The sequence below is a fragment of the Oncorhynchus keta genome, chromosome 22, assembly GCF_023373465.1.
Source record: "Oncorhynchus keta strain PuntledgeMale-10-30-2019 chromosome 22, Oket_V2, whole genome shotgun sequence".
Taxonomy (NCBI): domain Eukaryota; kingdom Metazoa; phylum Chordata; class Actinopteri; order Salmoniformes; family Salmonidae; genus Oncorhynchus; species Oncorhynchus keta.
In genome coordinates this window covers 5,595,852-5,613,662 of record NC_068442.1, presented here as the reverse complement: position 1 = coordinate 5,613,662, position 17,811 = coordinate 5,595,852, and the positions used below count along the sequence as shown (strand labels likewise).

The following is a 17,811-nucleotide window of genomic DNA, read 5'->3' as shown; positions in this document are numbered from 1 at the left end:
CAATTATAAGATTTCACCTTCCTTAAAACTGTAAAATACATATGTATGTTTAGTGTTAGAGAAAATGTGCATATTTTAAGGTCTCTCTTGATCCAAACGTCTGCCCCGATTGCTGTGAATGTCTCACAGAACTTTAGCTTGGCTCTTTGAACCCAATCTCTGAATCTCCTGTTGCGCTACGATGTAACGATTGCAGGCATGTGCTTTGTGGCTGTGATGTAGGGTTCAGCCAGCAGTTGATTGACGGTCGGAAGAGCGAATGAAATGGTAGGAGGGACATCCCAGCTTCAAGTGGTTTCAGATTTCACATCCTACCTCACACATGCTCAGATACTACTGTGTTCATGTGAACCAGGGCTATCGCTCAATTACATGCCATTTTGATCGCTGTCATCCACAGATCGATTTATAAGTGAAATTGGTGGTCGGAACCAGTACCAGAACCATGCAGTTCCCCTTAAAAGGGGACCTTACATCTAAGAGGTTTTAACCTGTCTCCTCCCGTTCATCTACAGTGATTGAAGTGGATTTAAAAAGGGACCTGGATTCACTTGGTCAGTCTGTCATGGAAAGAGCAAGTGTTCTTCATGTTTTGTACACTCAGTGTATTTAGTCTAATTTGCTGACTTCATTAGCCAGCCAGCAGCAGACCTGGGTGGAGCATTGCTCTCTGGGAGCTGAAATGTACTTTACTGTGTAGACTAGGGCAATATAGAAACGTAAACCATTTGATTGAGAGTGGTAAATTGTGCAGTATGATTAACAAAAACTATAAAACATTGACATTTTTATCAAATCTTATAGTGATGCATATAAATTAAAAGCATCATAACTGGAGAGCTACCTTCCTGTATAACTTTTGGGGGTTCTTGTCTAGAGATTTTAACGTGAGTTTTACACGTGTCGAAATGTCATGGCAATTCAATTGAGTCCTTCTGCCATCGGAGTCGCAGTTTCTAATTTCTCCAGTTTATGTGCATACGTATGGGTCAAAGGGTTCGTGGAGGACCACCCATTTGTTTTTTATAAATCCCAGAGTTTGCTCAGAAAGTGGCGTACGCCTTATTTTGTGCCTATGCAATGTTTGTAAATGAGACCCCTGGAGAGGTGGTGCTAGGTCACGATGTGATGCCCTCTGGCTCCAGGAAGGGAAGGCAGGTCCACGATGTGTGTGGGTGGCGGAAGGGAGGTGGGGCAGTTGTAGGTTGTGTGTGTGTGTGTGTGGGTGGATGGATGGCAGCTCCCACGGTAGAAACACCAACCTTTCTCCACCTGCTCACAATGTAAACCAGGATAGAGGATGGGGGGGGATTAAAGTAAAATAGATAAACACAAGCTAAACTGAAATGGATAGTTATAAAGGCCTGTGTATATGCTCTATTGCTCACTGGTCCTGTACATTGAAAGTGGGAAATATATCTTTCTTAAGGGAGAAATAGAAATATTCACATTATTTATCCAGAGGAAAATTGGGGATGGTGATGCTTTTTCAATTTCAGTATTTTTTCAATTTAGTCATGTAATCAATTAAATGTCATATTGCTCAGGGTGTGAAAATTAGTTTCTTATTATAGCTACTCATGTGTGCCCGATGATGCCCATCTTTCCTGATTCTCTGCTGGGCGAGCAATATCAAGTGCTCCTAGAGTGGTCGCAATAAAATTATCAATAGCATATCCAAAAGGCAGGGGTGTCAAACTCATTCCATGGAGGGCCGAGTTTTTAGTTTTTTTCCCCTTTCAATTAAGCCCTAGACAACCAGGTGTGGAGAGTTCCTTACTAATTAGTAACCTTAATTAATAAATCAAGTACAAGGGAGGAGCAAAAACACACAGACACTCTGCCCTCAGTGGAGTGAGTTTGACGCTATATATCTAGGCCAGGGGTACTCAACTCTTACCCTATGAGGTCCGGAGCCTTCTGTTTTTCTGTTCTACCTGATAATTAATTGCACACATCTGGTATCCCAGGTCTGGTATCTTCCACCCTGATTAGAGTGGAAGATATTATTTCAAATGCAGTGAAACTGGCTTTGAGGTCCAGAGTTGCGTTTGAGGGGCCTCGGGCAGTGGTGTCTAACCCTTTTTCTGGAGAACTACCTTCCTGTATGTTTTTGCTCCAACCCCAGTTGTAACTAACCTGGTTCAGTTTATGAACCAGGAAATGATGAGAATCAGGTGTGCTAGATTAAGGTTGGAGTGAAAACCTACAGGATGGTAGCTCACCAGGAACAGTGTTGGAGAGCCCTGGCCTAGGCTATACGAAGAGCATGCTCGGAGAAGCACAGGGCAAAGTTATTTCTCTAAGAAAATGTACTTTTTTCCCGAGTTTTGCGCTGCTGGCATAGTGCATATCAAATCAAATTTATTTATATAGCCCTTCTTACATCAGCTGATATCTCAAAGTGCTGTACAGAAACCCAGCCTAAAACCCCAAACAGCAAGCAATGCAGGTGTAGAAGCACGGTGGCTTGGAAAAACTCCAGAGAAAGGCCAAAACGTAGGAAGAAACCTAGAGAGGAACCAGGCTATGAGGGGTGGCCAGTCCTCTTCTGGCTGTGCCGGGTGGAGATTATAACAGAACATGGCCAAGATGTTCAAATGTTCATAAATGACCAGCATGGTCAAATAATAATAATCACAGTAGTTGTCGAGGGTGCAACAAGTCAGCACCTCCGGAGTAAATGTCAGTTGGCCTTTCATTGCAGATGAAGAGCAGCAGCACGGCCAGGTGGACTGGGGAGAGCAAGGAGTCATCATGCCAGGTAGTCATGAGTCATGGTCCTAGGGCTCAGGTCCTCCAAGAGAGAGAAAGAGAAAATTAGAGAGAGCATACTTAAATTCACACAGGACACCGGATAAGACAGGAGAAGTACTCCAGATATAACAGACTGATCCTAGCACCTTGACACAAACTACTGCAGCATAAATACTGGAGGCTGAGACAGGAGGGGTCAGGAGACATTGTGGCCCCATCCGATGATACCTCCAGGACAGGGCCAATGTAGTGTAGGGAGGCTAGTGTAGGGAGGCTAGCACTGGAGTAATATGATCTAGTCAGGATTCTAGCAGACGTATTTAGCACTAACTGAAGTTTATCTCGTGCTTTATCCGGGTAGCCGGAAGGTAAAGCATTACAGTTCAGTGAGGAATTCTGAATGATCCAATGTTGACCTAAATGACTAATGATGATAAATACAATCCACCTGTGTGTAATCAAGTCTCCGTATAAATGCACCTGCACTGTGATAGTCTCAGAGGTCCGTTAAAAGCGCAGAGAGCATCATGAAGAACAAGGAACACACCAGGCAGGTCCGATATACTGTTGTGGAGAAGTTTAAAGCCGGATTTGGATACAAAAAGATTTCCCAAGCTTTAAACATCCCAAGGAGCACTGTGCAAGCGACAATATTGAAATGGAAGGAGTATCAGACCACTGCAAATCTACCAAGACCTGGCCGTCCCTCTAAACTTTCAGCTCATACAAGGAGAAGACTGATCAGAGATGCAGCCAAGAGGCCCATGATCACTCTGGATGAACTGCAGAGATCTACAGCTGAGGTGGGAGACTCTGTCCATAGGACAACAATCAGTCGTATATTGCACAAATCTGGCCTTTATGGAAGAGTGGCAAGAAGAAAGCCATTTCTTAACCTCTTGCTCCTACCTGACACGCAGGTGTCCCGTCTAGACATCTGGAAATGCAAATGCGCTACGCTAAATGCTAATAGTACTAGTTAAAACTCAAACGTTCATTAAAATACACATGCAGGGTATTGAATTAAAGCTACACTCGTTGTGAATCCAGGCAACGAGTCAGATTTTTAAAATGCTTTTCGGCGAAAGCATGAGAAGCTATTATCTGATAGCATGTAACACCCCAAAAGTCCCGCAGGGGGCGTAAACAAAATAATTAGCATAGTCGTCGCTACACAAACCGCACAAATAAAATATAAAACATTCATTACCTTTGACCATCTTCTTTGTTGGCACTCCTAGATGTCCCATAATCACTATTGGGTCTTTTTTTCGATTAAATCGGTCCATATATAGCCTAGATATCGATCTATGAAGACTGTGTGATAAACGGAAAAAAATAGCGTCTTATAACGTAACGTCATTTTTTAAACTTAAAAAAGTTGACGATAAACTTTCACAAAACACTTCGAAATACTTTTGTAATGCAAATTTAGGTATTAGTAAACGTTAATAAGCGATCAAATTGATCACGAGGCGAAGTATATTCTTTAGCTGTCCGTCTGGAAATAATGTCCGGGTAAATCTCAACCAAAATATCCGGTCGGAGACTTGAACAAATGGCTTGTCTCTTCTTTGTTTGACCAAGAAACAAAGCCTAGGCAAATGACAAGACTGTTGACATCGTGTGGAAGCTGTAGGTATTGCAACCTCAGCCCCATTTATTGTGGTTCGCCTTTATCAAGGGGTTGAAGTGGCGGATGGATATATATTTCCATTTTCAGTGATCAGATTTTCCGGCGCTTTTCGATGAAACGCACGTTCTGTTATAGTCACAGCCGTGATTTAACCAGTTTTATAAACATCTGAGTGTTTTCTATCCACACATACTAATCATATGCATATACTATATTCCTGGCATGAGCAGCAGGGCGCTGAAATGTTGCGCGATTTTTAACAGAATGTTCGAAAAAGTAGGGGGTAGGAGTAACAGGTTAAAGATATCCATAAAAAGTGTCGTTTAAAGTTTGCCACAAGCCACCTGGGAGACACACCAAACATGTGGAAGAAGGTGCTCTGGTCAGATGAAACCAAAATTGAACTTTTTGGCAACAATGCAAAACGTTATGTTTGGCGTAAAAGCATCACAGCTCATCACCCTGAACACAACATCCCCACTGTCAAACATGGTGGTGGCAGCATCACGGTTTGGGCCTGCTTTTCTTCAGCAGGGACAGGGAAGATGGTTAAAATTGATGGGAAGATGGATGGAGCCAAATACAGGACCATTCTGGAAGAAAACCTGATGGAGTCTGCAAAAGACCTGAGACTGGGACGGAGATTTGTCTTCCAACAAGACAATGATCCAAAACATAAAGCAAAATCTAAAATGGAATGGTTCAAAAATAAACATATCCAGGTGTTAGAATGGCCAAGTCAAAGTCCAGACCTGAATCCAATCGAGAATCTGTGGAAAGAACTGAAAACTGCTGTTCACAAATGCTCTCCATCCAACCTCACTGAGCTCGAGCTGTTTTGCAAGGAGGAATGGGAAAAAATGTCAGTCTCTCGATGTGCAAAACTGATAGAGACATACCCCAAGCGACTTACAGCTGTAATCGCAGCAAAAGGTGGCGCTACAAAGTATTAACTTAAGGGGGCTGAATGATTTTGCACGCCCAATTTTTCCGTTTTTGATTTGTTAAAAAAGTTTGAAATATCCAATAAATGTCGTTCCACTTCATGATTGTGTCCCACTTGTTGTTGATTCTTCACAAAAAAATACAGTTTTATATCTTTATGTTTGAAGACTGAAATGTGGCAAAAGGTCGCAAAGTTCAAGGGGGCCGAATACTTTCGCAAAGCACTGTATATAGTGAAAACAATAGTGGTCCTAAAACGGAACCTTGAGGAACACCGAAAACATTCACAGAGACAAACTGATATCTTTCTGACAGACAAGATCTAAACCAGGCCAGAACTTGTCCGTGTAGACCAATTTGGGTTTCCAATCTCTCCAAAAGAATTTGGTGATCGATTGTATCAAAAGCAGCACTATGGTCTAGGAGCACGAGGACAGATGCAGAGCCTCAGTCTGACACCATTAAAAGGTCATTTTCCACCTTCACAAGTGCAGTCTCAGTGCTATGATTGGGTCTAAAACCAATTTTTCTATTTATTTTGAGAGGAATGGAAGATTCGATATAGGCCGATAGTTTTTTATATTTTCTGGGCCACGGTTTGGCTTTTTCAAGAGAGGCTTTATTACTGCCACTTTTAGTGAGTTTGGTACACATCCGGTAGATAGAGAGCCGTTTATTATGTTATTATGTTATTATGTTCAACATAGAAGGGCCAAGCACAGGAAGCAGCTATTTCAGTAGTTTAGTTGGAATAGGGTCCAGTATGCAGCTTGAAGGTTTAGAGGCCATGATTATTTTCATCATTGTGTCAAGCAATATAGTACTAAAACACTTAAGTGTCTCTCTTGATCCTAGGTCCTGGCAGAGTTGTGCAGACTCAGGACAACTGAGCTTTGGAGGAATACGCAGATTTAAAGAGGAGTCCGTAATTTGCAATAATAATGATAATGATCTTAATGTATTACTGCTGAAGTGAAATCCATCCTCTCTTGGGGAATGCTGCTTTTTAGTTAGCTTTGCGACAGTATCAAAGAGAAATTTCGGATTGTTCTTATTTTCCTCAATTAAGTTGGAAAAATAATCGAGCAGCAGTGAGGGCTCTTCGATACTTCACGGTACTGTCTTTCCAAGCTAGTCGGAAGACTTCCAGTTTGGTGTGGCGCCTAACCATCCTTGGTTAGGCAGAGGGAGTCTGGCAGGGCATCAAGGAATTTTTGGGTTGTCTGAGAATTTATAGCACGACTTTTGATGATCCTTGGTTGGGGTCTGAGCAGTTGCGATTGCAAACGTAATAAAATGGTGGTCCGATAGTCCAGGATTATGAGGAAAGACATTAAGATCCACAACATTAAATCCATGGGACAAAACTAGGTCCAGAGACATGTTGGACAAAACCCACTGAGTCTGTCACTCCTCAACAGGCCAGGCTTGGTCCCTTTTGTGGGTGAGTCCCCAGAAAGAGGGCAAATTATCTACAAATTATACCTTTTGGGAGGGGCAGAAAACAGTTTTCAACCAGCGATTGGGAGGGGGCCAGAGACAATTACTCGATGCCGACATCTTTCTAGCTGATTTACAGGCTGAAGCTATGTTGCGCTTGGTGACCTCTGACTGTTTCATCGTTGGTGCCGACTTGGATAACAATATCTCTGTACTCTCTACACTCGCCAGTTTTAGCTTTTGCCAGCACCATCTTCAGATTAGCCTTAATGTCGGTAGCCCTGCCCCCTGGTAAACAGTGTATGATCACTGGATGATTTGTTTTAAGTCTAATACTGCGGGTGATGGAGTTGCCAATGACTAGGATTTTCAATTTTTCAGAGCTAATGGTGGGAAGCTTCGGCATCTCAGACCCCGTAACGGGAGTAGAGAACAGAGAAGGCATGGCCTCAGACTCCGACTCGCTGCTTAATGGGGAAAACCGGTTGAAAGTTTCTGTCAGATGAATGAGCAACACCAGTTGAGCATTCCTACAGCATTTCCCTCCAGAAGCCATGAGAAAGTTGTCTGGCTGCGGGGGCCGTGCGAGGGGATTTGTACTAATTACTATCTGTACTTACTGGTGGCACAGACGCTGTTTCATCCTTTCCTACACTGAAATTACCCTTGCCTAACGATTTCATCTGAAGCTGGGCTTGCAGCACAGCTATCCACGCCGTAAGGCGATTGTTCTCCTGTATATTATGAGTACAGCAACTGCAATTAGAAGGCATCGTGTTAATGTTACTACTTAGCTTCGGCTGTTGGAAGTCCTGACGAACAATATCCAGATAAAGCGTCCGGAGTGATAAAGTTGAATGAAAAAAAGTTGAGTGAGGGGAAAAACTAAAAATATAAACGGTAATTAAAAAGTAAAAACCATAAAGTTGTCAGGTAGCAAAGAAAGTTTGGCAAAAAAACGAACAGCAACACGTAAACAGGTCTGCAAGTTGTGACCGGAAATGACCGGCAGTGTAGCCTATAAAACTAGGCTACATTGCATTACACACTGGAATGGACAGGCATTCACCCCGGCCTGCCCTGCTCTTGGTGCTGTAAATTGTTTTGTGCTGCCTAACCAATGACTGTGCTGTGTACGGTGGCACTTCAGGAGGCGAGTCAATTTGTTAAAAAATGCCATATCGGTGCGTGCTGACTTTGTCTACTGATGTCCTGTTCAGTTTGAAAGGAGAGCGTGAAGATGAGGAGGACCAGAGTAATTTTGGGGGTTATTTTATTCCAGATCCGCATTGTCACTATGACATTCAGAGGCTGCATGACTTCTTTAGCCGAGGAGCAGTGGTTAGTGCTTTTTTTAGGTTAGGGAGCACACAAAAAATCATTAAATGTATGTTGTGCGTCACAACTTCACAGAAGTATTTGAGTTTATTTTGTATCAAAATGTGTGTTTTTGGGAATAAATGCCTTCTGGAACATGTGAACTTTCATATGCCTTAATAACAAACTTGTAAGGGACTCCCGAGTGGCGCAGCAGTCTAAGGCAATGCATTGCAGTGCTTGAGGCATCACTACAGCCCCAAATTTGATCCCAGGCTGTGTCACAGCTGGCCATGACTGGGAGACCCATGAGGCGGTGCACAATTGGCCCAGCATCGTCCGGGTTGGGGAAGGGTTTGCTTGTCTCATCGCGCTGTAGCAACTCCTTGTGGCGGGCCGGGCGCCTGCAAGTTGACTGCGTTCGCCAGTTGGACGGTGTTTCCTCCGACACATTGGTGTGGCTGGCTTCCGGGTCAAGTGAGCAGTGTGTCAAGAAGCAGTGCAGCTTGGCAGGGTCATGTTCAAGAGGACTCATGGCTCTCAACCTTCACCTCTCCTGAGTCCGTAGGGGAGTTGCAGGAATGGGACAAGACTCTAACTACCAATTGGATATCATGAGAAAAAGGGGTAACAGTACAAAAAATACAAATACGAATAGACATTTTCAATTACGGGCCTTGGTTTAGCCACGGAAAAAGCCAGGAACCTTCCCGCTAGCTTTGATTGGCTGGGCTGGACATGCCGAGAGATGAGTTTGGGATTGGTATCCCATGTAGTACGCTTCTGTTTATAATATGAGCTGCTCAGTATGTGTAGGTAATCGTTTCTAACGCAGGTTATTTGAACGATATTATGAAAAAAATGCAAAAGTTCATGCTCTCTGCTTTCTGGAGGAATGTGTTTTGAAATCAGTGGAATGTCCGGTGGAAGCGGAGTATGATAGCTAAGGAGGTGGAGAATATTCTGCCGTTTGATTGCAAATATGTAGAGGGAGTCGGAAAGAGAACACGTAGAAGACTGTTGTATAAAACACCTGTCTCCGGATTATATCTTCAAACTAAGGGCATCCATGACAGAGAGGGAGAAGGGTTCATCCATTTATACTGGTAAGAGAGTCTAGCTATCTTCATTTTCAGATATTTCACATTTCTAATTTTGTCAGAAAGTCGTTTTCATTGCAGGTTAAAGCGTACTGTTAGCTGGCTAGGTAACGTTAGCTGGCTGGTTTGCTAGCTAAAGACTGGTCAATCATAAATTATATCATCATTTCTCAATGTACTGACAGGTTGAATATCATTATAGAATAGGTGCATAAAATGCATCCTCCAATTGTAGCGTCTGCCCATATGCCCACTCAAGAAAATTGTGAATACCCTCAAACACCAAGTTAAGCATTTCTAATTTCATGGCTTCTGTAGGCCATTATCAATCGTGAATGATAATTCTTCACGTTTTACCAGTGAAATGTCCAAACTCAATGCCAATTATTTGATCTCAATCGGTTTCATAGGAATTTGCATTTAGATCTTCTTAAATGCCTGTTTTGTGAGCAAATCAAAGCAGTTGAACAAACTGTCTGCATTTCTTGTAGGCCTATTTTGTTTCAATCAAAGGGTGAGTTCAGTTGCGTCAAACGAGACTGTTTTGAAGACTGCCGTTTTAGCAACCTCCTGGTAGAGTTTTCTGTCTGTGGCTGTTCTTCCTATGTTGGATTTGGCCTGCTCAAAGTGGTCACTCCTCCAACCGACGGGCTTCTGCACACATGCCTACAGTTCATAATTTGTGACACCGCCATAGAGAAAGACTAAAGGGAAGGAACCACCATTTAGACTACCTACCTATAGGCTGCCATAGCCTACGTATTTATTTAGCTTGTCATTCTATTGCTTTCATGGAATGTTTGTGTTTATTTGGAATTGATGAGAATACATGATCCATTTTACCATACAATCCTGTGTAATTATCAAATTAAAAAAAGTGAGGGAGTGCCGCAACAGACTTTTAAACAACATACTAACTCTACATCAGTCAGGAGCAAGCCAAGTAGCCTAAGAAGAGACAAAAATGAATGATTTAGGCTGCATTAGCACTTCAACAACATGCCTATACATTTTGCAATTTGGCTGTATGAAATGTTATTTAAAAAAAAATTGCTTTGACTTAAATAGTCATGAAAAACTAAAAATGCCTTTATTAGGCTATACAGTCATTCTACAGTGCCTTTGACTTTCCTTTTAGAAACACGACTTTGGCCAGTCTTTGGTTTGATGATCATGTGGTGAGAGCTATGCATGCCTAGTTTGTTAATTTAGCTAGCAGATGCTCTTATATTCCCATGCCCTAATCAAAGTCAACACACATCTACACTGAACAAAAATATAAAGCAACATGTAACAATTTCAAAGACTACGAGGGACAGTTCATACAAGGAAATCAGTCAATTTTAATTAATTAATTAGGCCCTAATCTATGGATTTCACATGACCGGGAATACTGAAATGCATCTGTTGGTCACAGATATCTTTAAAAAAGTTGGGGTATGGATCAGATAACCAGTCAGTATCTGGTGTGATTGTGGCCTGTGGAATGTTGTACCACTCTTCAATGGATATGCAAAGTTGCTGTATATTGGCAGGAACTGTAACATGCTGTCGTACACGTTGATCCAGAGCATCCAAAACTTGCTCAATGTCTGGTGAGTATGCAGACCATTGAAGAACTGGGCCATTTTCAGCTTCCAGGAATTGTGTACAGATCCTTGCAACATGGGGCCATGCATTATCAAGCTGAAACATGAGATGATGGCGGGGGATGAATGGTACGACAATGGACCTCAGGTTCCCATGACGGTATCTCTGTGCATTGCCACCAATGAAATGCAGTTGTGTTCATTGTCTGTAGTGCATGCCTGACCATACCATAACCCCACAAGCACCATTGGGCACTCTGTTCACAAAGTTGACATCGCCCACTCGACGCCAGTCTGTCATCTGCCCTGTACAGTTGAAACCGGGATTCATCCGGGAAGAGCACACATCTCCAGCGTGCCAATGACCATCGAAGGTTGAGCATTTGCCCAATGAAGCCGTTTATGATGCCGAATTGCAGTCAGGTCAAGACCCTGTTGAGGATGATGTGAACGCAGATGTGTTTCCTTGAGGTTTCTGACAGTTTATACAGTTATTCTTGGGTTTTGCAAACCCACAGTTTCATCAGCTGTCCATCTCAGGTGAAGAAGCCGGATATGGAGGTCCTGGTCTGGCATGGATGGATACATGTGGTCTGCAGTTGTGAGGCTGAATGGACGTACTGCCAAATTCTCTAAAACAACGTCTGAGGCGGATTATGGTAGAGAAATGAACATTGCATTCTCTGGCAACTGCTCTGGTTGACATTCATGCAGGCAGAATGCCAATTGCACACAATTGCCAATTGCACACAAAACTTGAGACATATGGGGCATTGCATTGTGTAACAAAACTGCACATTTGAGTGGTCTTTTATTGTCCAAAGCACAAGTTGCACCGGTGTAATGATAATACCGTTTAATCAGGTCCTTGATATGCCACACCTGTTAGGTAGATGGATTATATTGGCAAAGAAGAAATGGAATGATAGCTACCCAATATATATTTTTATTTTTTACATGTGCATATAGGCCTACCTAATGATATGAGGCTGCTGTGTTAAACAAGGAATGGCTTTGTTACTGGAGTTTACCTCCTCGAAACCACTCCCTTTCCCCAGGATAAATAACTGCGATAAACCAGTAAATTATAATACATTATTTATAAGTTCAGCATGGCGTGAAATGTAACTGTTAAATGATATGCGATGTCTGGCTTATCTACGGCCTCTGCATGTTTAATCAATGCTCAGGGTGGAGACAGACAGCCCATCTCAGTATGGAGCGCAGTTGACAATGTATGTAGACCTATCATCTCATCATGGTAACTTTTGTTTTTGTGACAGGTAGGCCTACATTTGCTGCAGTATGGCCTATGCTAGAGTAATATAAAAACAGAATGTGCATCTAATTTACCCATCTCCATCTGGCTTTCGTGGGGGTCACCTTGTTTAATATTTTTAATTGCAGCTGCAGAGTTTTTCCACAGCCTGTCACTCAAATCTCGTTGCTTGAACTCTCTCTCTCCATCAACTCCATTCAAATTGCATCCAAAATAGATAATCCTGTTGACGTTGACACCAGTCTCAATGTCAACAGTGAAGAGGCGACTCCGGGATGCTGGCCTTCTAGGCAGAGTTGCAAAGAAAAAGCCATATCTCAGACTGGCCAATAAAAAGAAAAGATTAAGATGGGCGAAAGTACACAGACACTGGACAGAGGAACTTTGCCTAGAAGGTTAGCATCCTGGAGTCGCCTCTTCACTGTTGACGTTGAGACTGGTGTTTTGCGGGTACTATTTAATGAAGCTGCCAGTTGAGGACTTGTGAGGCATATGTTTCCCAAACTAGACGCTCTAATGTACTTGTCCTCCTGCTCAGTTGTGCACCGGGGCCTCCCGCTCCTCTTTCTATTCTGGTTAGAGCCAGTTTGCATTGTTCTGTGAAGGGAGTAGTACATAGCGTTGTACGAGATCTTCAGTTTCTTGGCAATTTCTCGCATGGAATAGCCTTCATTCCTCAGAACAAGAATAGACTGACGAGTTTCAGAAGAAAGTCCTTTGTTTCCAGCCATTTAGAGTCTGTAATCGAACCAACAACTGCTGATATTCCAGATACTCAACTAGTCTGAAGAAGGCCAGTTTTATTTAAACAGAACAACAGTTTTCAGGTGTGCTAACATAACTGCAAAAGGGTTTTCTAATGATCAATTAGCCTTTTAAAATTATGAACTTGGATTCGCTAACACAATGTGCCATTGGCACACAGAAGTGATGGTTGCTGATAATGGGCCTCTGTACGCCTATGTAGATAACCCATAAAAAATCTGCCGTTTCCAGCTTACAATAGATTGTATTAACGTCTACACTGTATTTCTGATCAATTAATGGACAAAAATGTCTAAGTGACTCCAAACTTTTGAAAGGTAGTGTATAACACTATACAGTGCATTTGAAAAGTATTCAGACCCCTTGACTTTTCCCACATTTTGTTACGTTACAGCCTTATTCTGAAATTGATTCAAATTGTTTTTCCCCCCATCAACCTACACACAATACCCCATAATGAAAAAGCAAAAACAAATGTTTTTAAATGTTTTATTAGTTGCTAATGTAAAAAAAAGTATTCAGACCCTTCACTCAGTACTTTGTAGAAGCACTTTTGACTGTGATTACAGCCTCAAGTCTTCTTGGGTATTATGCTACAGCTATTTTCAGGTCTCAAGAGATGTTTGATCGAGTTCAAGTCCGGGTTCTGGCTAAGTCACCCAAGGACATTAAGAGACTTGTCCCAAAGCCACTCCTGCGTTGTCTTGGTTGTGTGCTGAGGGTCGTTGTCCTGTTGGAAGGTGAATCTTCTCCCCATCTGAGATCCTGAGGTGCCTTTTTTGCTAACTCCAAGCAGGCTGTCAAGTGCCTTTCACTGAGGAGTGGCTTCCATCTGGCCACTGCTGCAGATATTGTTGTCCTTCTGGGAGGTTCTCTTAGCTCTGTCAGAGTGAACATTGGGTTCTTTCTCCCCGGTTTGGCCGGGCGGCCAGCTCTAGGAAGAGTCTTGGTGGTTCCAAACTTATTCCATTTAAGAATGATGAAGGCCTTCAATGCTGCAGACATTTTTGGTGTCCTTCCCCAGATCTGTGCTTCGACACATTCCAGTCTCGGGGCTCTACGGACAATTCCTTCGACCTCATGGCTTGGTTTTTGCTTTGACATACACTGTCAACTGTGGGGCCTAATATAGATAGGTGTCTACCTTTCCAAATCATGTACAATCAATTGAATTTACCGCAGATGGACTCCAATCAAGTTGTAGAAACTTCTCAAGGAGGATCAATGGAAACAGGATGCACCTGAGCTCAATTTCAAGTCTCATAGCAAAGGGTCTGAATTCTTATTTAAAAACATTTTTTTTAAAAAATTTGTAAAAAAAAGTCCAAACTTTTTTGTTTTGTGATTATGGGGTATTGTGTGTAGATTGATGAGGGAAACAAAACAATCTATTTGATTTTACAGTAAAGCTGTAACGTAACAAGATGTGGAAAAAGGGAAGGGGTCTGAATACATTCCAAATGCACTGTATATAGATGTTCTGGCCTACCTCTTTCAGGTAATATGTTCAATGCAGTATTAGCCTTATAATTTGCTAAAAATCTTCTAATTCATAGCAATACTTAAGCTGTGCTCTGCTGGCCTCTCCTTATAAAACACTCCTTTGCTCTTGGAGTTCCATGCAGGAAAAGCTAGCCTAGAATAGCTTGCTGGACATTATTTTTTGTTGTTGCAATTCTTATGCCAAAAGCTCTTTCTTTGGTGAATGTTAAATACAGCAGCCAATATAACTCACAGGTAGTTTTAAAGAATATTCAACATGTGATGGCGGTAGGATATAGCAGTTATTTATTCAAACCCATAACCATTCAATCTTCATGAAGAGAAGTGAAAGCCTTCTGCATCTAATTATAGTCCTATATTATTCAAGGATGTGATTAGAATGATGAAGATAAGGACAACAAAACATTTAATTTTATTATAAAAAATTAAGGGGTTGATCAGCTTTAATATTGTGGAACGATTGTTGCTTCCGTCAATGAAATTGTCTGCATCATTTCCAATCCCCCATATATTTTTGGGGTAAATACAGTTGAAGTCGGAAGTTTACAAAAACCTTAACCAAATACATTTAAACTCAGTTTCACAATTCCTGACATTTAATCCTAGTAAAATTTCCCTGTCTTAGGTCAGTTAGGATCACCACTTTATTTTAAGAATGTGAAATGTCAGAATAGTAGGAGAGAGAAGGATTTATTTCAGCTTTTATTTCTTTCATCACATTTCCAGTGGGTCAGAAGTTTACATACACTCAATTAGTATTTGCTTGCATTGCCTTTAGATTGTTTAACTAGGGTCAAACATTTCGGGTAGCCTTCCACAAGCTTACCACAATAAGTTGGGTGAATTTTGGACCATTCCTCCTGACAGAGCTGGTGTAACTGAGTCAGGTTTGTAGGCCTCCTTGCTCGCACACGCTTTTTCAGTTCTGCCCACAAATTTTCTATGGGATTGAGGTCAGGGCTTTGTGATGGCCACTCCAATACCTTGATTTTGTTGTCCTTAAGCCATTTTTCCACAACTTTGGAAGTATGCTTGGGGTCATTGTCCGTTTGGAAGACCCATTTGCAACCAAGCTTCAACTTCCTGACTGATGTCTTGAGATGTTGCTTCAATATATCCACATACTTCTCCTACCTCTTGATGCCATCTATTTTGTGAAGTGCACCAGTCCCTACTGCAGAAAAGCACCCTCACAACATGATGCTGCCACCCCAGTGCTTCACAGTTGGGATGGTGTTCTTCGTCTTGCAAGCATCCCCCTCTTTCCTCCAAACATAACGATGGTCATTATTGCCAAACTGTTATAGTTTTGTTTCATCAGACCAGAGGCATTTCTCCAAAAAGTTGGATCTTTGTCCCCATGTGCAGTTGCAAACCATAGTCTGGCTAATTTTAATGGTGGTTTTGGAGCAGTGGCTTCTTCCTTGCTGAGTGGCCATTCAGGTTATTTCGATATAGGACTCATTTTACTGTGGGCATAGATACTTTTGTACCTGTTTCCTCCAGCATCTTCACAAGGTCCTTTGCTGTTGTTCTGGGATTGATTTGCATTTTTCGCACCAAAGTATGCTTATCTCTAGGAGACAGAACATGTGGTATGACAGCTGCGTCTTCCCATGGTGTTTATTCTTGAACGTGGTACCTTCAGGCGTTTGGAAATTTCTCCCAAGGTTGAACCAGACTTGTAGAGTTCTACAATTTCTTTTTGAGGTCTTGGCTGATTTCTTTTGATTTTCCCATGATGTCAAGCAAAGAGGCACTTAGTTTGGTAGGCCTTGAAATACATCCATATGTACACCTCCAATTGACTCAAATTATGTCAATTAGCCTATCAGAAGCTTGTAAAGCCATGACATAATTTTTTGGAATTTAAAGGCAGTCATCTTAGGGTATGTAAAAGTCTGACCCACTGGAATTGTGATACAGTGATTTAATCTGTCTGTAAACTATTGTTGGAAAAATGACATGCTCAAAGTAGATGTCCTAATCCACTTACCAAAACTATAGTTTGGAGTGGTTGAGAAACTAGTTTTAATGACTCCAAACTAAGTGTATGTAAACTTCCGACTTCAACTGTATATGCTTTATATTGCTTTTAAATGACACTTCCTGTTTTGACAGGAAATACCAGGTTACCCGGGAGAAAGGGGATTTATTCTCGGGGTGGAACATTTGTAAAATACCGCGAAATATTCAACTCTATTATACACTCCAGGGTCCAAAAGGAGAATCCTTTCCACAGATCCCTCTGTGGAAAGGGTTCTACCTGGAACCAAACATTTTTGACATGCGTTTTTCTGTATTTTTTTGTTGTTGTTATTCTGTCTCTCACTGTTCAAATAAACCTACCATTAAAATTGTAGACTGATCATTTCTTTGTCGGTGGGCAAACGTACAAAATCAGCAGGGGATCAAATACTTTTTTCCCTCACTCTTTCTGCCTGTGTTATTACTGTATGGTATAATAATCAGCGGTTAAGTTTCTCACTGAGCTAAAGCACGCTGAGCTAAAGCACATCTGTCATAGTGTACAGAGAGATCTGTCATGGCGACCAGCTTTGAGCCCCCAAAATTACAAACAAACTAAAGGCAAGGAATTGATAGTTAGTGTTTCTCCCTCCGGCCATAAGCTCTGTGTCCACGTTTTGGAGCCAGTGTATCCACAACAACCACCACGTACTAGTGTTTTACTGTGTGTTTACTGAGTCTGTGTGGGTTTTCTTACTACACTGATTTAAACAGCCTAATGTTTTTTTCCATTTTCCAGCCAGGCCCTGACCAGCCCTGTCACTTTGATCTGTGAGAGCGAGGAAAGAGCCCTCAGATAATGGCCCATAGGATAAGCAGTAGAAGTAAGTGCATTAGAATGGATTTACTATCTTCTTGACCTCCTCTCTTGTCTCCAAACTGTGGTTCATTAAATGTAGGTTTTCAACTATATATGTTGATCAATACTGCATTAGCATCTCTAAATCACATAATTTAATAGACAAGATACAACTAAAAGGAAACAGAGAATTTCCTGTAATGTAAGGAATTTGCTGACTGGGAGACAGTAGGATCTCCCTTGCTACTATGATCAGCCTTGTGTAGTGGCTCATGGTAGAGGAAACAGCTAAAAGTTCCATAAGTATTTATATTTCCTGTAAGATATGTAACACTTTACCTTGACACCTGTCAGAAGGCACATCCCAGTTAGCACATTTGGTTACTTTGAAGTTGTGGGAACGAAGCCATACGTTTCCTATCCGGTAAAACGGAATGTTTTTAAACATTCTGAGAATGGAATTGAATGTTTAGGTTGCTTGGGAGATCCTTTTATCATGGTTCCCTGAGTTTTCCTGGGAGGGATTCTGAGAACATTCAGTAAATGTTGTGAATATTTTGAACAAACTCTAAAGATTATTTGGATGTTTTTGAATAACTTCCTTAAAAACGTTCACTGACTGTTCCAATAAGACTTTTAATAACACTGCTAGC

At 41.7% G+C, this 17,811-nt stretch overlaps 1 protein-coding gene across 3 annotated transcripts in view; it reads left to right on the top strand.

Annotated features, from left to right (window-relative positions):
* Nucleotides 1–17,811, top strand: part of LOC118400960 (alpha-1,3-mannosyl-glycoprotein 4-beta-N-acetylglucosaminyltransferase C-like) — a 196,645-nt gene that overhangs the window by 74,668 nt on the left and 104,166 nt on the right. For all 3 annotated transcript variants that reach the window (XR_008075293.1, XM_035798020.2, XM_035798019.2), the window contains exon 2: nt 17,099–17,183. The gene's annotated coding sequence lies outside the window, so the exon portion shown is untranslated. The remainder of the gene's footprint in view (nt 1–17,098; nt 17,184–17,811) is intronic.